The 27,903-nt window shown below is 40.5% G+C and overlaps 1 protein-coding gene across 13 annotated transcripts in view; it reads left to right on the top strand.

The window, feature by feature from the left end:
- Positions 1-27,903, top strand: part of LOC121826150 (uncharacterized) — a 219,419-nt gene that overhangs the window by 171,655 nt on the left and 19,861 nt on the right. For 8 of the 13 annotated variants that reach the window (XR_013045754.1, XR_013045758.1, XR_013045752.1 and 5 more), the window contains one exon: positions 23,829-24,003. The gene's annotated coding sequence lies outside the window, so the exon portion shown is untranslated. Of the gene's footprint in view, positions 1-4,791; positions 5,080-23,828; positions 24,004-27,903 lie in introns of those variants that run through there. The other 5 variants (XR_013045760.1, XR_013045753.1, XR_013045750.1 and 2 more) reach the window with 2 other exon arrangements.

The raw sequence follows: 27,903 nt of genomic DNA, 5'->3' as shown, positions 1-27,903 counted from the left end.
ATCAAGCCAATCAACTGTCTCACCTATTCAGAGGGCCTGATCCAGTTGGGGGCCCCTCAGCCTTTGGTTCATAGTTCATGTGTTTCCATTCGTTTGGCTATTTGTCCCTGTGCTTTATCCAACCTTGGTTTCAACAATTCCTACTCCTATAAACCCTCCTCTTTCTCATTAATTAGACTCCCGGCGCTCCACTCGGAGCCTAGCCGTGGATGTCTGCATCCAGATTCCTCAGTCCTTGGATGGGGTTTCTGGCACAACTATTAGGGTGTTTGGCCATCCCATCACCAGAGTAGGTCAGTTCTAGCTGTCTCTCAACCATTGCCAGCAGTCTATTGTGGGGGTATCTTTGTGGATTTCTGTGGGCCTCTCTAGCACTTTGTTTCTTCCTTTTCTCATGTGGTCTTCATTTACCATAATCGCCTATTCCTTGTTCTCCCTCTCTGTTTTTGATCCAGCTGGGATCTCCCGCTCCCACAGGCTCTCTTTCCCTCTACACTCACCCTTCATTACTCCCACTCATGCCCAAGTTGTTCATGTAGATCTCAGCCATTTCTCCGTCATTGGGCGATCCTCGTGTCTTTCTTGGGGTCCTGTTTTCCAAGTAGCCTCCCTGGTGATGTGAGTAGCAGTGCAGTCATCCTTGTTCCACCTCTAGTATCCTCCTATGATTGAGTACATACCGTATTTGTCTTTCTGAGTCTGGGTTACCTTACTCAGGATGATTTTTTTCTAGATCCATCCATTTGCCTACAAACCTCATGATGTCATTGTTTTTCTCTTCTGAGTAGTATACTCCATTGTGTATATGTGCCACAATTTATTTATCCATTCTTCAGTTGAAGGGCATCTAGGTTGTTTCCAGGTTTTGGCTATTACAAACAGTGCTGATATGAACATAGCTGAGCAAGTGCTCTTGTGGTATGATTGAGCATTTCTTGGGTATATGCCCAAGAGTGGTATAGCTGGGTCTTGGGGGAAATTGATTCCCAATTTTTTAAAAAAGCACCATATTGATTTCCAAAGTGGTTGTACAAGCTTGCATTCCCACCAGCAATGGAGGAGAGTTCCCCTACTTTCACATCCTCTCCAGCATAAAGTATCTTCAGTGTTTTTGATCTTAGCCATTCTGACAGGCGTAAGGTGGTATCTCAGAGTCACTTTGATTTGAATTTCCCTGATGATTAGGGATGTTGAGCAATTCCTTAAATTGAATTTTCAGCCATCTGAGTTTCCTCTGTTGAGAATTCTCTGTTTAGTTCTATAGCCCATTTCTTAATTGAACTGTTGGGCATTTTGATGTCTAATTTCTTGAGTTCTTTATATATTCTGGATATCAGTCCTCTGTCAGATGTGGGGGTAGTGAGCGCCCATCCTGGCCTGGATTTCCTGTCTGGACAAAAGCTCCCATCCTGCCCCGGACTTCCCGTCCAGATAAGATCTTCCATCCTGTCCCGGAGTTCCCATTTGGACAAGAGAGCTCCCATCGGGACAAGAGAGAGAGACTTCCTGAATCTGTCAGCTCTGTCTGAACCAAGTGTGCTGATAAGACCAAGAACGAACCACAGGGAGATGGGCAGACGTCAAGGCAGAAGTACATACAACAAAATGAAGAGCAATACAGCATCACCAGAACCTAGCCTGCCTCCAACATCTAGACCTGAACATCAAAAATTGGAAGAAGCAGAAGAAAACAGCCTTATGAATAACAACATGAAGAAGGTAGAGGCTTGTGTAGAGGAAAAGACAAAAAAAAAATGGGAGGAATGCCCTGGCCTCTTTCATTTGAAGGATTCGTCTGGGCACACATGCTTTCTTAGTTTTGGCACAGGCTTCAGAGTCAGAGTTATGCTGAAGCCAACTTCTCATCTTGGTGAGGGCCCTGGCATCAGTCCAGGTAAAGTTGAAGCATGGATATTCTCCTTTGCATTCTTCTGGCCAGATATTTTTCGTCTGAGTGATAGGGTAGGACACATTTCCCTCTTGGATGGGGCCAGCTCTCTTTATAGTCAAAGTTAGGCATGGACGTTCTTTTCATTTCTCTTTGTTTCATTTCATTTTGTTACTTTTCCTACTTCTCCTCTGGCCTTGGCTTTTCTGCTTAATGGACTGGCCTAGGGATACCTCTGTTTTTATTCTGGTCCAGAGTTTATTCAGCTTCAGATTTTGGTGCAAGCTTCTTTTAGGTCAGGGTTTGGCACTTTAATCTTAGGGTTGGTTGCTGGCCTTTCTGGGTAAGGGAAAGCCTTTGTTAATTTAGGCTTTATTCCTGGTCATCATCAGGTTCATCCTTAGGCCTTGGAATACTTCTCTCTTGACATCTTTGGTTTGATGTTTAATCCTGGTCTACTTACACTTTAGGTGCTTAGCATGGATTTTTTTCAGGGACCATGTTGGTCTGGGCTACTTTTGAGGGTATAGCAGTATCTAGGCAGTTTTTCTGTTAGAGTTAAGCCTGGTTACATTGATATTCTGGGACTGTGTGGTACCTGTTTCTCTTTAGGGTTGAAGCAATGGATACTCTGGACTCCAGGTTTATCTGAAACTATTTTGTAATGTATAGTTAGCCTTAGATTATGCTCAGCCATCCTGAAAAAATGTGCATATTGATATAGGACTGTATTTAGTTCCCTTCCCTTACATCTCAAGTATATTCTGAGGAACATTGGCTCTTTCCAAGGGAAATGGGTGCAGGCACCAATACACACAGCACAGAGTCCAGATGAAATAAACTACATATTACACAAATAGAAAAGTGAAGTAGGGAGGAGACAGTGGTACTTGGGAGAGTCATTGCTGCTGCATTGGTGACTGTAGGCATGGTAAAGAGGCACCATGAGCTCATGTGGAATATTGTTGCTTCTCAGTAAAGATAACATAATAGACTCTCAACAAGGTTTCTGCTGCCTTTCTTTCCTTCTGTGATCTACTCCCATGAAGGCATATCACAGGCAGTTAATATAACAGCAGAGACTGGTCCTCTATTGATCTAGTGACTGCCTTGATAGGCACATGAGGGTTGTGGAGATCTTCATGTGGCCTCTTATGCAGTGTGGGCATGGTGTCCTCCCCTGTGTGGCATTCATGGCATGCACTGTGAAGGTGTTCCTCTGGTCTTTGCTATGGAAATATTTCTCAAAATCTTATTTGTCTTGAAAATCCTTGGAACAATGAACCATGCCTTTGTGATCACTTTCAAGAAAGCTCCTTGTCATCTCCACACACTGTTGTGTGATCAGGTCTTTCCACAAAGAATGTCTCCACTGACTTACCAGAAATTGATTCCTGCTCACATTATTATTATTGTGAATCACAGGCCACTTTAATAGTGTGAGCTGCCAACTTGTCAAGGACACACATGTAACCATGACAATGATTCCTTATGGAGTGTCACAGAGGCCAGGCTTCACTCTGCTCAGAGAAACACGAAGGTGGTCAAGCTGTGCAGATATCTTTGGACTGGTAATTAGAAAAGGTGCCTTGAAGGATTCAAGATTTCCAGCAGTCCTTCTAACTCAGTCTCCTTAGTGTTGGGTTTCCTTTTTATTCTTTTTACCATGGATGCTCTTTTCTTGCCCTAACATGACATTTGAAGGGTAGTGGGAAGGAGGCATCTTAATGATCTGAGGAGTTAGTCAAGGTATCACAGTGTTCCATTCCTCTATCTTATTGAGGATGGAAACCTACACTTAAGAATTGTGGCATGCCAAACTGCAACCCACAATCCAAGAGAGCCTAGCTAACAGGGAACAATCCTAGGAGAGACACATGGATGACCCTGCAAAAGAGAAGTGCATGAGATCTACATGAGCAGAGTGGGTGGGAAAGGGTGGCAGTGGGCGAGGGTCGGGGATGAGAACATAAAAAAATGGGAGGGTCAAGCTGGAACAGGGACAGAGTGGGAGGGCAGGGAGGAAGATACCATGATAGATGAGGACATCATGGGAATAGGAAGATGCAAGGTACTGGGGAGGCTCTCAGTAATCCACAAAGATCACCCCACCTTGGTCTGCTGGCAGTGGTCCAGAGGGTGCCTGGACTGGTCTACTTCTGGTGACCAGTCTAGCGAATAACCTAGCTGCCATCATAGAGCCTTTGTCCAGTGACTGATGGAGATAGATGCAGAAATCCAAGGCCAGGTACCAGGCTGAGCTCAGGGAATCCAATTGATAAGAGAGAGGAGGGATTCTGAAGGTGAGGGTGTCAAGATCATGATGGGAGGATGTGCAGAGATGACTGTCCACACTAGTGGAAGCCCATGAACTGTGGACTGGTGGCTGTGGAGCCCCCATGGACCTGGACTAGGCCCTCTGGATACGGAAGATGGTCGTTTGGCTCAAACTGTTTGGGGAGCACCCAGGAGGGGGATCAAGATCTGTCCCTGGTGCATGGGGAGGCTTCTGGGAAGCTGGTACCTGTGGTGTGATGCCTTGCACAGCCTTGGTGCAGTGGGAAGGGGCTTGGACCTGCCTAGGCTCAGTGTGCCAGGCTCTGCTGACTCCCCATAGGGACCTTGATTTGGAGGATGTGCGGATGTGGGGTGTCTTGGAAAAGAGTGCTGGGGGTGGGAGGAAGGAAGAGGGGGGAACAGTGGGTGATATGTGGAGTGAGTAGAAAATTTCTTAATAAAGAATAATGAAAAAAATCATTAAAATCAGTAGCAATCAAAAAAAGAATTGTGGCATGCAAAAAGAAAGAAAGCAAACCTGAATTAACATGTTCTATTGGTTCTCAACCAATAAAATCTCAGTTATAGAAGAAAAACTGTTGGGAAATTCTTCTCGTTATTTCTAGATGAAGAGTAAGCATTGTGCTACCCTCAAAGCCAAACAGGATTTTGGGAAGATGGCCTCAATTAAACCAGCTATATAATCACAGAGCTTGAAATGCTTTTCCTGTCTGAGCAAAATCTGGAAGAAGAGAAGTTACACAGTTGCCCAGCAGGGATGCCTCTTTGCTGTCTCAGCCTGGAGGCCTGTGGTAACAGTTACAGTAGGAAAGCCCCCCTGGGAGTCTTCCAGTCACATCACTGTATCTTGGGAATCCAAAATTTCCTGGTCTTCACCAAGTTCTGGATAGCCAGTAAGTGTTTTTAGACTTACTTGATGATGGTGATTTACTATAATCTGAAAGTGCAGAGGAAGAGGAAGGAGAAACTGAAAACTTCCATGTGCTTGGTGTCAAATGGTATCTGAGGGACTTAATAGTAGATATCCATCTAAGGAAGATCCTGAAACGTCTACACATTGTTAGTAACATCTTGGACAACATCATTGCTCTAGAAGCATGGAAGTTCCATGTACAGAATGAAGCATGATCAAGCATGACCCACCCCATTGTAATAGTGCTACTACCCCATCATAAAGGATGAAGACACCATCAATGTTGTGCCACAAGACACAGATGCTTGTTTCTATACAATACACATATACATGTGCCCACATTTATACATTTAACAACATGTATTTGTTTACACCTTTGCATGCACATACATACATACACACACATAGAAATATACTTTGAAATTAAATTAGACATACAATAAATTGACATATCAAGAAATTAAAAAGAAACAAACTTTGTGGTATTTGTATACATGTATATGGTATGCATGTTGTATGCAGAGCTATGAGTATAATTATGTTCATGTTTTTATATGTATCTATATGGTATACATAATGTGTACACCCATATCTAACTGCATATACATGTATACATATAAATATAAAAATAAACTGAAATCCCAACTCCCAAACACCAGCCAAGGAGGCGGCAGAACTTTCTGAGTGGCCAGCTCACTGTCTTAGCCCTTTTCTGCCTTCAACTCTGAGTGCCTGTTGTGTTTTTTGAAAGGCATAACTTTTTTTATAACAATTTCTTTTGTGTATACTTTTTTATTTTATTTTACAATAAATAATAATAATTCTACATATCAACCACAGATCCCCTTGTTCTCCCTCCTCCCGCCCCCCTTTCCTTCCCCCCAGCCCACCCTCCATTCCTATCTCCTCCAGGGCAAAGATTCCCTTGAGGATTGAGATCAACCCGGTAAACGCAGTTCAGGCAGGTCCAGTCCCCTCCTCCCAGGCTGAGCCAAGCATCCCTGCATAAGCCTCAAGTTTCAAACCAACAACTCATGCACTGAGCACAGGACTTGGTCCCACTGGAAAGGCATAACTTTTTAATTCACAACAGAGACACTGCATTTGCCCTATTAGAAAATATGTAAAATGTAACTTTCAAAAAGCAGAAATATGAGAAATAAGCTTTGCTTTCATTATCTAGAAATGAATATTAAAACTTCCTTCAACACCTTTTTCTATAACTGCATATGATTTCAGTAGTTTAATATTGATACTAATCTTAATTTTTCTCCCCTGAATAATGCAGCCTTCAATATATGTAAGTCCTGAGGTATCATTCTCCATGATGGTAGTGGCCACTACTGTCTCTATCTAAAACATCTTCTGGTTGCCTAGAAGTCGAGTTGTTAATTCCTGCATGGACTAGTTTATGTTTCTGTGTAGACTTAGGAAACATTTATTACACTAGTCTTTGAAGACATGGAGGTAACTAGGGTGAGTAGCGTGGGAAGGAGATGGCTTGGGCAGGCTGACTGCATGTGTTGGGAAAGTTCTAGTTCAATGGGTGAAAGGTCAAGTCTGAAGTAATTGGAGGCAAAAAGGCAGAAAACAAGAGAAAAGTATTTCTGACTGCACGCTGCTACTCAGTGTAGAGCAACAGATCAGCTCTTACCCACTGCATGACATATGGCTGTCCCAGATTTCTACTTAGCATGGTGAAATGATTGTCCTTGGCTTGCTCTGCAGTGGTGTCTATAAAGATGATACAGGTCTAAAAGCATTTGTAACAAATACAGATAAATGTACAACCCTTTACCAGATATTCTGCATCTGAACTGGTTTATACCAAAGTCCATGCTCAAAGGGTGGTCCAAAAGTAAAATTCTTTTTTGATTCCATTGTTCTGTGTAATTATGTTGGATACCTACTGTCTTAGTTAGGGTTTCTAGAGCTGTGAAGACACACCATGACCACAGCAACAACTATATGGAAAACATTTAATCAGGTGGCTTACAGTTTCAGGGATTTAGTTCATTATGATCATGGCAGGACAAGGAGGTGTGCAGGCAGACATGGTGCTGGAGAAGGAGAAAAATGTGGAGAAGAAGCTACATCTTGATCCCACAAGCAAACGTGCTCTGAGACACTAGGCATGGCTTGAGCATAAGAGAACTCAACCCTCCCCCACTGTAACAAAATCCTCCAACAAGGCCACACTCCCTCCAACAAAGCCACACCCCCTATAGTGCCAATCCCTATGAGATTATAGGGGCTTCTTACTTTCAAATTAACAAACCTCCAAGATATACTGAGAAGGCATAATAAAACACATTATGGTGGGGCTAATAGAAGATATTTTTGAGAGGAGAGCACTTTTTTTTAAAGGAGAGTCTAATCATTGGTTCTACCCATCTTAGGTTCCTTGTTAGGGACTCCACAACAAAACAGAGATTACCAAGTGAAAAGCATATTCACTTACCTAGTGCAAACTTTCACATCACAAGTCTTCCTAAGGTAGAAAAAAACCTGACAAGCGCTTAAACATGAGGTAATTTTTTCAAGATTGTTTTCATCCAGAATTAATTGTCATTGCATAGAATATCCTGTGCTTAAGAAGTAATCCTTAAACGTGAATATTTTCAAATAATATTAAGCAAATATTGTAATTTACAATTTAAAAAGTCAGGTGCATTAAATGTACATTAATAGCAAAATTTTGGAGTTCACTTAAGTCCAGTATCAAATTACTGAAATATAACATCATATAGTATTGATGCCCAGGCACTGAATGAACAAGGCAGATAGGAGAAGATGAGCACAGCATCATCAGTTGCGATCCTTCAACACCTCACTGTCATTTGCCCTGGGGAGCCTCTAACCCTGAATCTCAGAAGCCTCTGTATGCAGCCAGACACCACTCTTATTTGGAGAGGTCCCTCTTGTAACCAACTTAATGAGCTTCCAGCTATCAGGGGAAAGGATGGAAAGAGGTATCTCTCACTGAAACTGTTTGATATGTATGTAAGTATAAGAGCAACTGTTACTCCTGTACATGCCTGCACTGTCTTTGAACAGGTCTCATTCCCTGGTCTATGCCAACCCTAGCCAGACTACCAAGTGTGAAAGACAAGAACAAAGCTTTTGACACCAACATCTCACTTGTGCCTAAAGTCTCCACAAGATGAACAAGCAAACAGGAGTTGTCCATCCCCAAGAGTCCTCATGCCTCCACCAAATAGCAGTCACCACAAGGTTCACAGACTCCTGCCAAAAGCTGTCCCAAGTGACACCCAGCAGCCCCAGAACACTCCTTAGTTTTGTGTGGGGTAACATCCCAGGACAGTTCAGAGTGACCCATGGAGCACATGGAGATGGGGAAAGCGCATCAGTCCTGCTCTGGTGATCATGTCAAGAGGAATTACTGACCCAGCAGGCAGCTAGAGACCTGAACAAGGCTACCAAAGAAAGGGAGTCTTCCAAACACTCATCTGGTCTCATATCAGGTTTCTGTCCCCAAATTCTACAATGTGTAGGGACAGAGGTGCACATGGCTCCAGAAGAGATGGGGCCTTCCTCTAGATTTCATTATGGTCCTGATCCTTGGAGTTGGCTATAGCCTTCATGGTTACCAGAGTTCCATACATACCACAAAATAATGCCTTTATATATCCCCCATATTTTTCAATACTTCTACCCTTCCCTACTCGGTGGCCTTTCCTGATACTCAACTCCTGGTGGGCCCAGTCATTTCAACCATGCCATGGACATGCACCATGGCTCGGGGCCAGCACTCTGCCTCTTAGAGCATTAGTAGACCTGAGGTTTTATTCTAGAGTTGATGGAAAGTGGAATGTAATAAAACGTGTGTCAAAATGAAAGCAATAGGAGTCAAGCAGATGAATGGCAAATAGTGAGGGCTTTTGGATCATGTCCTCTCTGTGTGCCTTCATCAGTCTTCTGATATGAGGCTGCACCTTTCCTCCATGAAGGGACATGTGGTGCTTCTGACCTGCTTCAGGAAATTGTCAGGAAGTCCTTTCTAGGTTGTATGAGCAGTTTCAGGGGAAGATATGAGTTCTTCCTCACATTCATTCATCCACTCAAAGAACTTCCTATGTCAAGCCCTATGTTTTGAGATAGCATATTCTGAATGCCATCAAGTATGACATAAAGCCAAAAGTCTGGGCATAATTAATGACTGTGTTAATATTTGATCCTGAAGTGCAACATTTATATAAATTTAAAGATGAATCTCAGTATATCATGTTCTGTGCATGTCATTTTGCATCAACTTTTCAGTAATTCTCGTTTTAAGATTATCTAGAGATTGCCGGGCCGCGGTGGCGCACGCCTTTAATCCCAGCACTCGGGAGGCAGAGGCAGGTGGATCTCTGTGAATTCGAGGCCAGCCTCGGCTACCAAGTGAGCTCCAGGAAAGGCGCAAAGCTACACAGAGAAACCCTGTCTCGAAAAACAAAAACAAAAACAAACAAAAAAAAAAGATTATCTAGAGATTGAAATATACAAGGTAATTCATCTAAGTGGAATGTTTTTCACTAAGTCTTTGAGACATTAGTATTCTAAAACATGTAGTAACCACAAAGGTTACTTAAGTTCTGAAGTATCTTGCAAATTTTGATCCATGTGGTAATGTTATATTGGGAGAAATATGTGATGATTGCTGAAACTGGTTAAATACTGAAACCTGAACTGTCCACATGAGCCTGCAGAGCACTAATGACTAATAGCCTTAGACCTGAGAAGTGCACGGGGCACATAGGACAGACTCTCAAAGGCACAATGCCAAGAAGGAACATGGCATTTCAATGACTCATCCTGGAATCTTCCTTGGTGCTTTTTCACTGGTTATTTCCAGTGAACTCACTTACCTGCATGGCAGAGTAACTTCACTTTTGCCTTTTCCTATTAATTACTCTGGACCAGCAGTTTCTTCAAGCTAAACACACAGTAACCCTCCTCCCATCAAGAATTCTTACCACTACAGTGAGCTTTTATTAAGAGTATCATTCACTTGAAATAAAATTCTGCACAAATTTTCACAATGCCCATTAATATTAAAATATTCTCTAAGTTTCAGAACCACTGGAAAACCCTCTAAGGCAAAAAGCCATGAGTTGATCATGAAAAGTACCAGGGAAGGGACAATGAGATGCCTAATTGGGTAGAAGGAAAGAGCTTACTCCTCCTAATTTGTTCATTGACCTCCATGTGAACAGAATGAGAAAATGGCATGGCCTGTATTGTGTGTTCATTCTCTCCCTATCATATGTATGTATGTATGTATGTATGTATGTATGTATGTATTCCCCTCACTCTAAATAAATAAATGGATTTTTGTTATTATTTTAAATTCTGATCAGTAAATTTCCATACACTCATCATATGAAATAATTGATTTTTAAAATAATGAAAAAATTGAATGCAACTCACAACTGTTTGTAATTCCAGTTCCAGAGGATTCAACACCATCACACAGGCATATATGAAGGCAAAACACCAATGCACATAAAATAATGAATAAACGATTAAATTTTTGTAGGAGCTAGTGGGGTCAGGAGCCTCACAAGCATACCACAGAACTAACTAACCTAGGCTCAGAGTGACTCAGAGACTGAACCACAAATCACGGAGCATGCATGGGTCTTACCTAGGCCCTCTGAATATATTTTACAATTGTAGAACTTGGTCTTCTTATGAGACTTTTAACAGTGGGAGCAGGGCTTGTCTCTAACTTCTGCTTTGGGGACCTAGTCCTCCTATAGAATTGCTACATCCAGCCTTTCTTTCTTTCTTTCTTTCTTTCTTTCTTTCTTTCTTTCTTTCTTTCTTTCTTTCTTTCTTTCTTCCTTCCTTCCTTCCTTCCTTCCTTTCTTTCTTTCTTTTGTTTGATTGTTTGAGCTGAGGACTGAACCCAGGGCCTTGATCTTGCTAGGCAAGCACTTTACCACTGAGCTAAATTCACAATCCCATACATCCAGCCTTAATAGAAGAGGTCATGCCTAGTCTCACCACACCTTGATATAACACGACAGGCAGATGTCCGTAGTAGGCCTGCCCATTTCTGAAGGGAAAAAAGAGAAAGAAGAATGGATGTGGAGCAGGAAGAGAGGAGGTGGGGGGAGGGGATGAGAGGAGAGGACAGAGGTGAAACTTTGGTTATGATGTAAAAACAAAAATAAACAAATAAATAAAAACATTCATTCCAATGAAAGGAGAATATTGGTGTTATCATATTTAAATTTGAGATACTAAAAGAATGTCCTTCAAGGGACATTACCACTTATTCTGACTTTATAATGTGTTTGCAGTTGTACAGGAACAGTTAAATCATGTTAGGAATAATTTTGAGCTGGTCTAATACACAATGTGTTTGCCTTGTACTTGGAATAATTATATCATATTTAGGCTTTATTTTGACCTGGTTATTGTTTTACATTTGGAAATTAATCATGACATAAAAAGATATAATTGTGTATGTCAAGTTCGCATGGGGTGCAGTTGTGATAGCTATTTTAGTTGTCAAATTTATTACATCTGGAATTAACTAAGACCCAAAAATGGAGGGGCAGACCTGTGAGATATTTTTGCTTAATTTGAAGAGAAAAGATCCACATGGAAGCCAGGTTTTTGCATTTGGAAGACATTCTTTTAACTGGATTTTGATAAGGAAAGAAACACCTTTAAATCAGGTGTTGTGAGCCCCCAAACCTGACCTGTAATCTCAGGCAGGCCTTGTGCTGGAAGCCCATGTGCAGAAATGGAAGAAGGGAGCTTTTGCTCTTTAGCTGCTTCCTCTCACCTTGCCAGCAAGTCCATTCCTTCACTGGCATTGGAGCCAACTTCTTTGGGATTCCAGACTATACTACTGATGGGGTGAGATCAAGCATAGTGAACTGAACAACTACTGGATTCTTGGACTTTGCCTTCAAGCCAGCCAATGTTCAATTATCTGAACCACAGCCTCTAAGTCATACTAAAAAATAGCCTTCTGTATATATAGAAATGCATTCTTTAAGGTGTTACCCAATAGAACCCTGAGCAATGCACCAGACAGAGATAGACCTTTTAGGTTAGTTTGGGACTCACAACAGCGTTATCTCAGTTATGAATTGCACAGAATCACTGGGCAAGAAAGTAAACTAACACAAGTCTGAAATTTCTCAAACGGAACACACAGTAATCTAATTGAATGAGTAATTATATGAAATGGAGAGATTCTAGTTTAAGTCAGAAATGAAAAACCAGATGTCTTAGCTTCAGTGGGGTAAGACCTGGCACCCCCTCCCACATACACAGGAAGATCAGAGGACAGTAGGTTCTTTTTACCCTTGATGTGACAGCTCCAGTCTGGAGACATATGGGATAACTTTCATTACACATCAAATCTCTGCCTCACTGTTAGTCTCAGGAGTCAGATCTATTCCAGAGGAGCTTCAGCAGAGTAAATCAGTCATCTGGAAGAACTTTCTCAATATAATCTTAGATCTGATGTGGTAAAAGAGAAGCATCAACCACCTCTCCCCCTTTTCAGTCTTGCACAGAATCACTCTGCACCAGAGACATGTGGCCCCTGACACAGGCTCCATCCATTCCACCTAGTCATGAGGTTCCATATCTGCCTCTCACTCTTTTAGAGTCCCCCCACAAAGGAAAGAAAAGGGGAATATAAATGAGACAAAATAAACAATAATTAAAAAGAAGAAAAAGTAAAGCACTTCACTCCCCTGACCCCCATCTTTTCCAACTCTCCATCATCTCTCCATCATCTTAGTGGCATTAGGAGCTGCTGTGTCTCATGCGGGTCTAACATTGATGGTGTACTGAAGCCAGGGGCCTTGAACCTGACCAACATCTCGTTATACAACAAACATTTGCAAGTGAAGCTGTTGGACTTTCCCTCCTTTTGTTCTGTCGACTCCCATCTCCAACTTTAATTGTGGATTTGTCAGTTTCCATTCACTTTCTCATCCAGGTTGGGGGATTCGTAGTTAAATACTTTTCAAATGGAGTGTTCTGTCTGCCTGGAAAATTGACCCCTTTTCACCACACACATGTGTATTATAATATTTGTGTTATTCATAATAGATACTTTCCCTAGTAAAACTTATTGTTCAGCAGTTTACTTTGGTAGTAACATGGGTACTAGGACATTTTAAAGAACTCTGCCTTTTCCTGCCTCCTTACTCTGATACTCTGCCCATACATTTGTTTTCTATTCATCATAGAGTGAAATCTTTTGTGGTTGTTTATCTAGTCTGGCAATTTCTCTCTCATCTAGACCTTTATGTTTAATGCAATTACATGGTTAGTTTGAGTCTTCTATCTTGATAGTTTTAACTTCACACGTTCATGTCTTTCTGTGTCTGCTTTTGGGTTTTTATTCTATTTATCCCCTCACGTAGCTTGTTATTTAGAAATCTTTTAAAAAAATTAATAGCTTTTTTTTAGGCACTGGAGGCCCATGGGCTACTAGACTCAGAGCTCCTTCCTTGGTGACTTATGTCAGAAGCTGCCAGACCTCTGGAGCTCATCCATTATGTGTTGTGTCAGCCAGACCAAATAATAGTTTGTAGTTTATAGATTATTCATGCCAAAATTTCTGTCTTTTGTTATGGTGGACTTCAAAGCTTTTGTAATCCTTCTTAATTAAATATACATGACGTATGACAATGTGGTAATGGAATTTAGGCACACTGTAACTTTCAGTGACTAAAACTAATGAAATGCTAAGAAAGCCCTTATAATGTTTAAATTTTATGCAGATTTATTTGCATCAACTTTATACAACTCAGATTTCTTATGTGGTCCAATTATTTTATATACTACTGTAAATCTTTTAGGATTCTGGGTTCCAGAATGACCTTATACTACTTATAATTTATTAATTACACTCCTTTATTCTTACAACTGAGAGTGTGAGAATGAACTGACGTCATGTACAGCATCCATGCAACCCTCTCTGCCTCTCTGGTTCCAGAAAACTCAATAGGGAAATTTGGAGAGAATGCTTTTAAAATTCCACATATGTGTTTATAGGGGGAGGTATGTGCACAGGAGAGCAGTTCCCACAGAGAAAAGGAGAGGCTCCAGATTTCCTGGAACTAGGGACATTGGTGTTTGATTATGAATCACTGCGATGGGTGATGGAAACTGAACTCAGGTTCTTTGAAAGAGTACAGTGTGTGTTTTTCTATGAGGCCAACTCTAGCCCCATCATTCAAACATTTTAAGAGAAGTTTAGAAGATAGTAAAAATGTAGTCATTATGTTTCGTTTTATTAAAATCTATAAGCCCTTATGCATATAAGTAATTCTTTTTCTGTTTTGTTACTTTTGAAATTAATCTTGTTATTCTGTACATATTAATTATACAAAGTCACTAATTTGCTCACATACATCCCCTCACTACCCTGTTATACTCCCTCCATCTAAAATATGTGCTCTCATGCTTCCTCAAAAATTTTGCTTCTACTTTGATATTTTTTCTAGATTCCATTTATGAGAGAAGATATGGGATATTTGTATTTTGGAGAATTGTCTATTTCTTAAGTTTGATGATACATAGTTGCAGCAATTTTCTCGAGAATTATATAATTAATTTTTTCTATAGTTTTTCTTTATTGAATTATCTTGGATTATTTATGTATTTCATGCTTTCTTTATCCATTAGTGTATTGGTGGCCATCTAAGTTCATTCCATAAATCATCTGTGTTGTAGGTAGCACAATGATAAAAATTACACACAAACTCACATTCACACATATACATGATCAGAATAGTGAGTTCACTTTTAGAAGTAGGCACACCCAGGAGTGACACAGCTGGTATGTCTATGTTAAATTTTCATTCATAGCCATCATTATAGCATCCACAGTACTCAGGATGTTTATTTTACAATAAACATAGCATATATGCTCTTTTTACACTTCCTGTGCAGCATTAAACAATTAGATTTGGTGAAAATTGTAATCATTAAAAAGACACTTAAAGCTGGAATTATGGGGCAATCTAAATATTATTCATCACCAAAGGATCATTTGTCTTCTTCTGTGTTTACGTTATTTTATTTTACTAGTGTGAGAATGGGTTTGGGGACCCAAGAAAATGACCACAAAATCTGTAGTGTTTGAGCCAGGCTGTAAGTCCTGCTGCAAATTTATTTTAATGCAAGTGATTGCCATGCTTTTCTTACTCTGAGTGGTCAGAGCTTGACCTCATATTACTGCATGGCTGGTTCCCTCAAAGTGGTCCACTTGGTAAGCAGAATGCACTTGTGAGTACCTAGTATAACTTTGCACACATATTTGTATCTCACATATATGTTGTCATTTGAGATACTGTCTCAGATATGGTCATTATGAAAAATTGTTTTCAGCATGCAGAAAATGAAACTCTGCTCTTTATCTTCTACCATACACAAGCTCTGCACTAAATGTATCATAGAAGTCAAAATAAGACCTGATACCCTGAAATTGTCAAAGGTCACAGTAGAGAAAATACTCCCACTTCCAAGAACAGGTAAGGGATTTCTGAGTAGGACTCTCATCCAATAGTAAATGAGACCAAAAATCCACAAATAGGATCATATGAAATTATGACTTTTTATTTCAGCATAAGCAAATATAATTGAAGTGGTGGCCTACAGAATATGAGAAAATCACTGGTGCAATAGTGACATGGGAGTCACTGTTTAATTAACTTCCTTCTGATCTTGTGAGGCTTGCACTATAGGAAGGAATTAATGCCTAGTACTGTGTACCTGGTCAAAAGTCACTGGCTTGACAGGTCATAACCCTTAAGATGATGCTACTATTGTTACTTTGTGTAATAGCAACTGCTTTGTAAATATTTCTGTTTCTACATCTAGATCTCTTCAGCTCTCAGTCTTGGTCAGAGGTCCTTCTTTCGATAGTAGGCATCAGTGAATGCACAGCCTCATAACATTAGAATGTTGAAGTGACCATGAATGCTCATTGCTAAATGGAACCTGTAGATTAACCACTTCTGTTAGCCATAGGAAACTTCGTGGAAATGGGCCCTGAGTGTCTTTTGGACATGACATAAGCCACTGCTCACTCACAAGAGCTGTGATCACCTGCAGCTTCAGGTGACCATGTTCGGGACTGACTGTGAACATACCAATCTGTCCTGAACCAGACAGCTGGAAGAGGCAGTCTGCTGGTGGAAGACAAAGCTTAATAAGCCTTTGTCTCAGTACGGAAAATAAAAAGGAAGCCAGAAGTTGGCTTTTTGTATTACTTATCAGTTCCCATTTATCTGTCTGCCTCCCAGGGAAGACTGTGTAATTCCTATTCCCTCAAATTAATGAGTTTATTGAGATTAATACAGGAGAATAGGTATGGAATTAATTATAAAAATATGAATATCTGTAATGTGTGGCATCACAATGTCTCACATTAGAATGGGTGACTCATGAAGAGTAGAATTCTGAATGTGTCTGCATAAGTTGTTTGCAGCTGAATGAGACAGAGGGTCTCATTTCTTCAGTTCTCCTTAGTTACCACCTATTTAACCTTGGGAGTGGAAGGACCTTGTTAATCCTGTAAGTTTCAGCTTTCCCAGCCATAGTTTAATTGCTGGGTATTATGAACCTTCATAGAACTTTCTGAGACTTAAGGAAATAGCCCTACCCAGGGAAGAGCACACCAGTTGGATACTCAATATCAAATGATAAGTCTTGAAAACATATATTCTAGCTATACAGAATGATTTATTTACATTTAGGAATATATAACTACATGCATACACACACATATGTATAAGCTTATAACAGCAATTAATGAAAAGGCAGGTCATAAATTAGAAAGAGAGCAAGGAAGACTATAGGGAAGGTTTAGAAGGATGAATGAGAAGAGAAAATAATGTGATTATAATCCCAAATATATCAGAAAAGAATATCATGTCATAATAAGGAAAATTGTTATACAACATTTCACCCTTTCCTTAAACTGTTAATTGTTTCCACAAGATCACTTACTTCCATTGGGCTCTGCAAAGGCTGGAGAGCCACACACCAGTCCTGAAGTCCCTGATGAAGCAACCATTTAATTTTCATCTCTTCTGTAAACACAGCTCCATCATGCCCAGTGAATTGGCCATAATGTACTGCTTCTCTCATACATATATTTTTCTCTCTTTTTTTCATTAAGAATTGTTTTCATTTTATATAACAAGCACAGATACCCCTCTCTTCCCTCCTCCTGCTTTTCCAGCATTTTCCCCTTCAACCCACCCCGTACTCCCTCCTCCAACAAGGTAAGGCCTCTCATGGGGAGTCAGCCGAGACTGGTCCATTAGTAGAGGCCGGTCCAAGACCCTCCCTCTGCATCAAGGCTGTGCAAGGTGTACCACCATAGGTAGTGAGCTCCAAAAACCAGCCCGTGCACCAGGGATGGATTCTGATACTACTGCCAGAGGGCTCCTTACGCAGATCAAGCTAAACAACTGTCTTGATTATGCAGAGGGCCTAGTCCAGTCCCACAGAGGCTCCATAGCTGTTGGTCTAAAGTTCATGAGTTCCCTCTAGTTTGATTTGGTTGTCTCTGTAGGTTTCCCCATCATGATCTTGATGCCTCCTTGGTCATAGAATCCTCTTCTCTCTCTTTGACCGGACTCCCAGAGTTTGGCCTAGTGTTTGGCTGTGGATCTCTGGATCTGCTTCCATCAGTTACTGGATGAAGGCTCTAGGATGACAGGGTATTCACAAATCTGATTACTGGACTAAGATGGTTCAGACACTCTCTCCACTATTGCTAGTCATCTAAGCTTAGGTCATCCTGATGGAGTCCTGCGAACTTCCCTAGCACCCAGTTACACCCTATCCCCATGATTTCTCCCTCTATTATGGTATCTCATTGCTCTTCCACTATGTCCCTGTTCCAGATCGACCATCCTGTTCCCTTATTTTCTCATCCCCAACCCCCTACCCTCAATCACCCCCCTCCTCCCCAGTTTACTCATGGACATCTCATCTATTTCCCCTCCCAGGGTGATCCATGTGTCCCTCTTAGGGTCTACCTTGTTACCTAGCTTCTCTGGAGCTGTGGGTTGTAGTCTGGTTATCCTTTGCTTTACATCTAGTATCCACTTATGAGTGAGTACATATCATGTTTGTCCTTCTGAGTCTGGGTTACCTCACTCAGGATAACATTTTCTAGTTCTATCCATTTGCCTGAAAACTTCATGATGTCATTGTCTGTTACTGCTGCATATTATTCCATTGTATATATGTACCACATTTTCTCTTCAGTTGAGGGTCTTCTAGGTTGTTTCCAGGATCTTGCTATTACAAATAACGCTGCTATGAATGTAGTTGAGCATGTATCCTTGTAGTATGACTGAGCATTCCTTGGGTATATGCCCAAGAGTGATATAGCTGGTTCTTGAGGTAGATTGATTCCCAATTTTCTGAGAAACCTCCATACTGATTTCCAAAGTGGCTGTACAAGTTTGCATTCCCACCAACAGTCGAAGAGTGTTGCCCTTGCTCTGCATTCTGTCCAGCATAAGCTTTTATCAGTGTTTTTAGCTTAGCCATTCTGACAGGTATAAGATGATATCTCAGGGTCATTTTGATTTGTATTTTCCTGATGGCTAAGGATGGTGAACATTTCCTTAACTGTCTTTTGGTCATTTGAGATTCTTCTGTTGAGAATTCTGTTTAGATCTGCACCCCATTTTTAATTTGATTGTTCAGTATTTTGATATCTAGTTTCCTGAGTTCTTTACATATTTTTTAGATCATCCCTCTGTCAGATATGGGGTTGGTGAAGATCTTTTCCCATTCTGTAGGCTCTCATTTTGTCTTATTTACTGTGTCCTTTGCCTTACAGAAACATCTCAGTTTCAGAAGGTCCCATTTATTAATTGTTGCTCTCAGTGTCTATGCTACTGGTGTTAGATTTAGGAAGTGGTCTCCTGTGCCAGTGCATTCAAGACTACTTCTACTTTCTCTTCTGTCAGGTTCAATGTAACTGGATTTATGTTGAGGTCTTTGATGCACTTTGACTTAAGTTTTGTGCACGGTGACAGATATGGATCTATTTGCAGCCTTCTGCATGTTGACATCCAGTTATGCCAGCACGATTTCTTTTTTCCATTGTGTAGGTTTGGCTTCTTTGTCAAAAATCAGGTGTTCATATGTATGCAGATTAATGTCAGGATCTTCAATTCAATTGATTGGTCCACATGTCAGTTTTATGCCAATACTAAGTTGTTTTTATTACTGTAGCTCTATAGCAAAACTTGAGGTCAGGGATGGTGTTGCCTCCAGTGGTTGCTTTATTGTACAGGATTGTTTAAGCTATTATGGGTCATTTTTTTTCTATATGAAGTTGAGTATTGTTCTTTCCAGGTCTGTGAAGAATTGTGTTGGGATTTTGATGGGGAACGCATTGAATCTGCAGAATGCTTTTGGTAAGATTGCCATTTTACTATGTTAATATTACCTATCCATGAGCATGGGAGATTTGTCCATTTTGTGATATCTTCTTCATTTTCTTTCTACAGATACTTAAAATTCTTATCATACAGCTCTTTCACTTGCTTAGTTAGAGTTACCCCAAGGTGTTTTATATTATTTGTGGCTATTGTAAAGGTGATGTCTTTCTGATTTCTTTTCAGCCCATTTATCACTTGTATATAGGAGAGCTACTGTTTTTTTTTTTTTTTTGAGTTAATCTTGTATCCTGCTGCATTACTGAAGGGGTTTATTAGCTGCAGGCATTCCCTGTTACAGTTTTGGGGTCACTTATATAGACTATCATATCATCTGGAAATAGAAAAAGCTTGACTTCTTCCTTTCCAATTTGTATCCCCTTATTCTCCTTTTGTTGTCTTTTTGCTCTAGCTAGAACTTTGAGTACATATTGAATAGATATGGGGAGAGTGGACAGCCTTGTCTTGTTCTTGATTTTAGTGGCATTGCTTAGAGTTTCTCTTCATTTAATTATATGTTGGCTGTGGGCTTGTTGTAAACTGCCTTTATTAGTTTTAGGTATGTTCATTGTATTCCTGATCTCTCCAAGACCTTTATCATGAAGGGGTGTTACTTTTGAGACTTCTTTGTTCCTAAAAATATCATTTGGAATCAAGATTTGGAATTTTATCAGGCTACAACAGCGTGTAGTATAACACCATTTGTATTATGCTATGTCCATATTCATTGGTTACCCAGATGAGAGCTTGGATCATATGGTGAGTAGCACATCCTGGTTTGCATGTATTGAGGATGGTATGTCTTGTAAATGAAATGTATGTGTTCCACACAGTTAGTACTCAAGATATCAAGATATATCTGTATATGAAGTTTGAGTGGCTAAGATTTTCAGCAAACATTCTTCTGTGTGTCTCTTTTGAGGCCTTGATTGACTATAAAATATCAAGGTCTGGGATCAGAGTTCCCTCTAACTACCAAATATGTTAATGATGTCCATTTGGTTTCATCTGTAAGGGAACCATTGGCTCCACTGAGAACATGGTATTTCTGGATCCCTTTTGATTAGAGTGTTGGATGAAGAAGAAAATATTCTGCCCACACATCCTAAAGTTCAGGGCTTCTGCGTTTAATTCTTGCTCAGTAGGCTGCAGGTCTCCACTGATAGCAGTTTATGGTCAGGCATGTTTCTCTTCTTGGTTTGCCTGGACTTCTCTCACACATGTCTTGGTCCTTGGCTACTTGATCAGTGTTTGGTCTAGGAAGTGTTCATTGTGGTTGGGACAGGCTCCATTTAAATTATCTCTTCAAACTGGACTTCCTAGGGTCAACATTAAATCTGGCCACATATCTCTCATTGGGTTGGCAGGAGCTCTCTTGATTTTAGTGTTTGTGGTTTCTCTTCATCAAGGTCTGTGGTTGGCTTGTAACATTTGATTTTGCCTAGTTTGTTCTATGAGCTTTGTATGAGCTCTGAATTTTTCCTAGTCAATATTTACCCCAGACCTCCTTCATTTGGTGCTTGGTGTTTTCAGAATAAGGATTTGACCTAGGCATAGATGTTTTCCTGGTTTTCTCTGGGTGTTCTTTCTTTAAGGGGATGGCCCAGTCCCACTTCTCTTCTTTATTAGGCCCCAGATATATTCATAGCGAGGACTGGAATTAGGCCCACTAATTTTCTTGGTTTTGGCCTGGTCTTTTTCAGCCTTAAGGTTATGACGTGTCCCGCATCTCGTCTTGCTTAGGCCCATACTTCATCAGGGTAAGGATTATAGACAGACAGTTTTTTTTTTCTTGGCCTCTTTCATTTAAGAGAATGTCCCAGGTATTCTTCTCTCCTTGTTTTATCTCAGGCTTTTGTCAGGGTAAGTGTTAGGCCCCTGTGTTCCCTTTTCTTGCTTTGTCCTGGCCTCTCATTTGAGGGATTGGTCTGGGCCCACGACCTTTCTTCATTTGGCCCAGTTTTCAGGGTTATGCTGAGGCCAACTTCTCATCTTGGTGAGGGTCCTGGCTTAATCCAGGTAAATTTGAGGCATGGATATTCTCCTTTTCTTTCTTCCAGCCAAGTCTTTTTCTTCTGAGGGATAGGGTAGTACTCATTTGCCTTTTGGTTGGGGCCAGCCTCCTTCAGGGTCAAGGTTAGGCATGGCCATTCTTTTCTTTTCTTTGTTGCATTTCATTTTGTTACTTTTCCTTCTCCTTTGGCCTTGGCTCTTCCATTTAATGGACTGGCCCAGGGATACCTCTGTTTTTCCTCTGGGTCAGAGCTTATTCAGCTTCAGGTTTTGGTGCAGGCCTCTTTTAGGTCAGGGTTTGGCAATTTTATTCTTAGGGTTGGTCTCTGGCCTTTCTGGATAAGGGAAAGCCATTGTTAATTTAGGCTTTATTCCTGGTCTTCATCAGGTTCATCCTCAGGGCTTGGAATACTTTTGCTTGACATCTTGGTTTAATGGTTAATCCTGGTCTACTTTCACTTTAGGTACTAAGCATGGGCTTTTTCAGGGACCATGTTGGCCTGGGCTATTTTCAGGGTATGGTGGTATCCAGGCAGTTTTTGTGTTAGAATTAAACCTGCTTACATTGATATTCTGGAACTCTCTAGTACCCATTTCTCTTTAGGATTGAAGCAGTGGATACTTTTGAGTCCAGGTTTGCCTGAAGCTACTTTGTAATTTGTAATTAGCCTTGGATTATGCTCAGCCTTTCTGAAAAAAATTAACGTCGATATTGATAGAGGACTGTAATTACAGCCCTTCTCTTATATCTCAAGTCTATTCTGAGGAACATTGGCTCTTTCCAAGGGAAGTGGGCATAGACACCAACACACACAGCAGAGACTCCAGATGAAATAAACTACATATTACACAAACAGAAAGGTGAAGTAGGGAGGCGTTGTGGTGCTTGGGAGAGTCCTTGCAGTTGAATTGGTGACTGTGGGCATGGTAAAGAGGCACCATGAGTTCATGTGGGAAATTGTTGCTTCTGAGTAGAGATAACAAACTAGAGTTCCAACAAGGTCCCTGCTGCCTTTCCTTCCTTCTGTGATCTGCTCCCATGAAGGCATATCACAGGCAGTTAATATAACAACAGAGGATGGTCATCCATTGATAGGCACATGAGGGTTGTGCAGATCTCTATGGGGCCTCTTATGCAGTGTGGGCATGGCGTCCCCTCCTGTATGTCATTCAAGGCATGCACTATGAGGGTGCTTCTTTGGTCCTTGCTATGGAAACATTTCTCAAAATGTCATTTGTCTTCTACCTTGAAAACCCCTGGAACAATGAACCGTGTGCCTTAGTGATCCCTTTCAGGAAAGCTCCTTGTCTTGTCCACTCACTCATGTGCGATCAGGTCTTTCCACAAAGAATGTCTGCACTGATTTACCATAAATTGATTCCTGCTCACATTATTATAGTTGTGAACCACAGGCCACTTTAACAGAGTAAACTGCCAACCTGTTAAGGGCACACATGTAACCATGACAATGATTCCTTATGGAAAGTCACAGAGGCCAGGCCTCACTCTGCTCAGGGGAGCACAAAGGTGGTCAAGCTATGTAGATATTTTTGGAGTGGTAATTAGGGAAGGTGCCCGAAGGCTACAGCTATCATCATTGCTTGGGGACAGCTTTCTATCCAATCATCCTCTCCTACTACAGAAGTTCACTGCTGAGAAGAGGAAGGTCAGTGGGGATGGGGCAGACTCAGGCCATATGTACACAGTTCAAATACTGGTCTATCATTTCTGAGGCTCAGTTTATCTTCAAGATTCTCTTATCATGAGGCTGGTATTGTGCCATCTGCAGTTAGCAATCTTCTAACTCAGTCTCCTTAGTGTTGGATTTCCTTATTTATTTATTTATTTATTTATTTATTTATTTATTTATTTACTTTTTACCATTGATGCTTTTTTCTTTTCCTAATATGACATTTAAGGGTAGTGGGAAGGAGGCATCTTAGAGATCTGAAGAATTAGTCTAGGTATTACAGTGTTCAATTCCTCTATCTTATGAAGATGGAAACCTACACTTAAGAATTGTGGCATGCAAAAAGGAAGAAAACAAAACTGAACTAACATATTTTTCTACTGGTCCTCAATCAATAAAATCTAAGTTATAAAAGAAAAACTCTTGGGAATTTCTTCCTGTTATCTCTAGATGCAGTTACTGTAAGCATTATGCTATCATCAAACCCAAACAGGATTTAGGCAGGGTGGCCTCAATAAAACCAGCTATCTAATCACAGAGCTTGATATGCTTTTTCCTGTCTGCAGCAGCAGAATCCGGAAGAAGAGAACTTACATGGTTGCCCAGGCTCTTTGCTGTCTCAGCCTGGATGCCTGTGGTAACAGTTACAGTAGGAACGCCCCACCTGGAAGTCTTCCAGTTGACATCATTGTATCCTGGGAACCCACAATTTCCTGGTCTTCACCAAGTTCTGGATAGCCAGTAAGTGTTTTTAGTTTTACTTGATGGTGATGATTTACTATAATCTGAAAGTTCAGTAGAAGAGGAAGGAGAAACTGAAAACTTACATATGCTTGGTGTCAAATGTTATCTGAAGTGCTTAACATGTGACATAGATTGTAGATATTCATCTAAGAAAGATCCTGAAACATCTACACATTGTTATCAACATCTTAGACAACATCAGTATTCTAGAAGCATGGAAATTCCATGCACAGAATGCAGCATGATCAAGCATGCCCCACCCAAAAGTAATAGTGCCACTAGCCCATTATAAAGGATCAGGGCACCATCATTGTTGTGCCACAATACACACATGCTTTTTCACACACTATACTCATATATATGTGCCCACATTCGTACATTTAGAAACATGTATTTGTCTACATGCACACCCACACACACCCATATTAGGACACATAGAAATATTCATTAAATTAATTAGATGTACAATAATTTGGTATAACAAAAAATTAAAAGACACAAACAATCCTTGTGGTATTGGTACGCATATGTATGGTATGCATGTTGTATGCAGAACTATGGGTATAGTTATGTGCATATTTTTATAAGTATCTATATGGTATAAATAATATGTATAACCATATCTAATTGCATATACATGTGTATATAAATATAAAGATAAACGGAAATATCAACTCCCAGATACCAGCCAAGGAGGCAGCAGAACTTTCCAAGTGGCCACCTTGCTGTGTTAGCTCTTTTCTACCTTCAACTCTGAGTACCTGTTATGTTTGTTTGAAAGGCATAACTTTTTAATTCACAACAGAGACACTGTTTTGTCTTACCAGAAAATATGTAAAATGTAACTTTCAAAAAACAGAAACATGAGAAACAATCTTTGCTCTCAGTATCTAGAAATGAATATAAAAACTTCCTTCAACACTTTTTTCTATAACTATATATCATTTCAATACTTATGTTTTAAATTTTAAATTTTTCTCCCCTGAATAATGCAGTCTTCAATATATATAAGTCATGAGGTATCATTCTCCGTGATGATAGTGGCCACCACTGTCTCTATCTAAAACATCTTCTAGTTGCCTAGAAGTTGAGTTGTTAATTCCTGCATGGACTAGTTTATGTTTCTGTGTAGACTTAGGAAACTTTTATTACACTAGGATTTGAAGACACAGAGGTAACTAGGGTGAGTAGCATGGGAAGGAGATGGCTTGGGTGGGCTGACTGCATGTGTTGGGAAAGTTCTAGTTCAATGGGTGAAAGGTCATGTCTCAAGTAATAGGAGGAAAAAAGGCAGAACAAGGGAAAGGTATTTCTGACTGCACACTGCTACTCAGTGTAGAACAACAGATCAGCTCTTACCCACTGCCTGACACATGGCTGTCCCAGATTTCTACTTAGCATGGTGAAATGGTTGTCCTTGGCTTGCTCTACAGTGGTGTCTATAAAGATGATACAGGTCTAAAAGCATTTGTAACAAATACACCTCAATGTACAAACCCTTACAAGGTGTTCTGCATCAGAGCTGGTTTATACCAAAGTCCATGCTCAAAGGGTCGTCCAGAAGTAGAATTCTTTCCTGAGTCCATTGTTCTCTGTCATTATGTTGGATACCTACTGTCTTAGTTAGGGTTTTATTGCTGTGAAGGGACACCATGACCATAGCAACAATTACAAAGGAAAACATTTAATCAGGTGGCTTACAGTTTCAGAGGTTTAGTTCATTATGATCATGGCAGGACAATGAGGCATTCAGGCAGACATGGTGCTGGAGAAGGAGAAAAATGTGGAGATGAAGCTACATCTTGATCCACATGCAGCAAAAAGTGCTCTGAGACACTAGACATGGCATGAGCATAAGAGATCTCAACCCTCCCCCACTGTAACATAATCCTCCAACAAGGCCACCACAGTCTCTCCAACAAAGCCACACCCCCTAATAGTGCCAATCCCTATGAGATTATGGAGGCTTCTTACTTTCAAATTAACAAACCTCCAAGATATACTGAGAAGGCATAATAAAACACATTATGGTATGGCTAATAGAAGATGTTTTTGAGAGGAGAGTACTTTTTTTAAAAAGAGGAGAGTCTTATCATTTGTTTCTACCCATCTTAGTTCCTTGTTAGGGATTCCACAACAAAACAGAGATTACCAAAAGAAAAGCATATTCACTTACCTAGTGCAAACTTTCACAGCACAAGTCTTCCTAAGGTTAAAACAACCCAAAAATTGCTTAGACATGTGATAATTTTTTTCAAGATTGCTTTCATCCAGAATGTTCATTACATAGAATATCCTGTGCTTAAGAAGTAATCTTTAAATGTGCATATTTTCACATAATATTAAGTAAATATTCTAATTTACAAAGGAAATGTACATTAATAGCAACATTTTGACTTCACTTAATCATTATCAAATTAATTAAATATAAAAGCACATAGTATTGATGCCCAGCAATTGAGTGAGCAAAGCACTGTCTTTGAACAGGTCTCATTCTCTGGTCTATGCCACCCCTAGTCAGGCTTCCAAGTGTGAAAGACAAGAACAAAGCCTTTGACACCAACATCTCACTTGTGTCTAAAGTCTCAACAGGAAGAGCAAGAAAACAGGATTAATCCATCCCCAAGAGTCCCCATGCCTCATTCAAATGGCAGTCACCACAAGCTTCACAAACTCCTGCCAAAAACTGTCCCAAGTGACACTCAGCAGCCCTAGAACACTCCTTAGTTTAGTGTGGGGTACCATCCCAGGCGCAGGTCAGAATGACCCATGGAGAACATGGAGATGGTGAACGGGCATCAGTCCTGCTGTGGTGATCATCTCAAGAGGATTACGGACCCTGCAGGCAGCTAGAGACCTGAACAAGGCTACCAAAGAAAGGGAGTCTTCCAAACACTCATCTGGTCTCATATTAGGCTTCTGTCCCCAAATTCTCCAACGTGTAGGGACAGAGGTGCCCATGGCCCCAAAATTATGGGCCCTTACTGTAGATTTTATTATGGTCCTGATCCTTGGAGTGGCCTACAGCCTTCATGTTCACCAGAGTTCCTTCCATACCACAAAATGATGCCTTTATGTATCTCGTATGTTTCCCAATACCCGTACCCTTCTCACCTTGGAGGCCTTTCCTGATACTCAACTCCTGGTGGGCCCAGTCATTTCACCCATGCAGCATGACATTGAGCCATGGGCATTCACCATTGCTCAGGTCCAGCACTGTGCCTCTTAGAGCATGTAGTAGACCTGAGAGTTTATTCTAGAGTTGATGGAAAGTGGAATGTAATGAAACGTGTGTCAAAATGAAAGCAATAGGAGTCAAGCAGATGAATGGCAAACAGTGAGGGCTTTTGGATCATGTCCTCTCTGTGTGCCTTCATCAGTCTTCAGATATGAGGCTGCACCTTTCCTCCATGGAGAGACATGTGGTGCTTCTGACCTGCTTCAGGAAATTGTCAGGAAGTCCTTTCTAGGTTGTATGAGCAGTTTCAGGGGAAGATATGAGTCCTTCCTCACATTCATTCATCCACTCAAAGAACTTCCTATGTCAAGCCCCATGTTTTGATATAGCATATTCTGAATGCCAACAACTATGAAATAAAGCAAAAGTCTGGATATAATTAATGACTGTGCTCATATTTAATACTAAAGTGTAACATATATATTAATTTAAAGATGCATCTCACTATATCACGTTCTGTGCATGTCATTTTGCATCAACTTTTCAGTGATTCTTGTTTTAAAAGTATCTAGAGATTGAAATGTACAAGGCACTCCATTTTAAGGGGAATGTTTTTCACTAAGTCTTTGAGACATTAGTATTCTAAAACATGCAGTAACCACAAAGGTTATTTAAGTGCTGAAGTGCCTTGCAAATTTTGATCCTTGTAGGAATGTTGT

This window comes from Peromyscus maniculatus, chromosome 18, assembly GCF_049852395.1.
Source record: "Peromyscus maniculatus bairdii isolate BWxNUB_F1_BW_parent chromosome 18, HU_Pman_BW_mat_3.1, whole genome shotgun sequence".
Taxonomy (NCBI): domain Eukaryota; kingdom Metazoa; phylum Chordata; class Mammalia; order Rodentia; family Cricetidae; genus Peromyscus; species Peromyscus maniculatus.
This window is presented reverse-complemented; position numbering and strand designations above follow the sequence as displayed.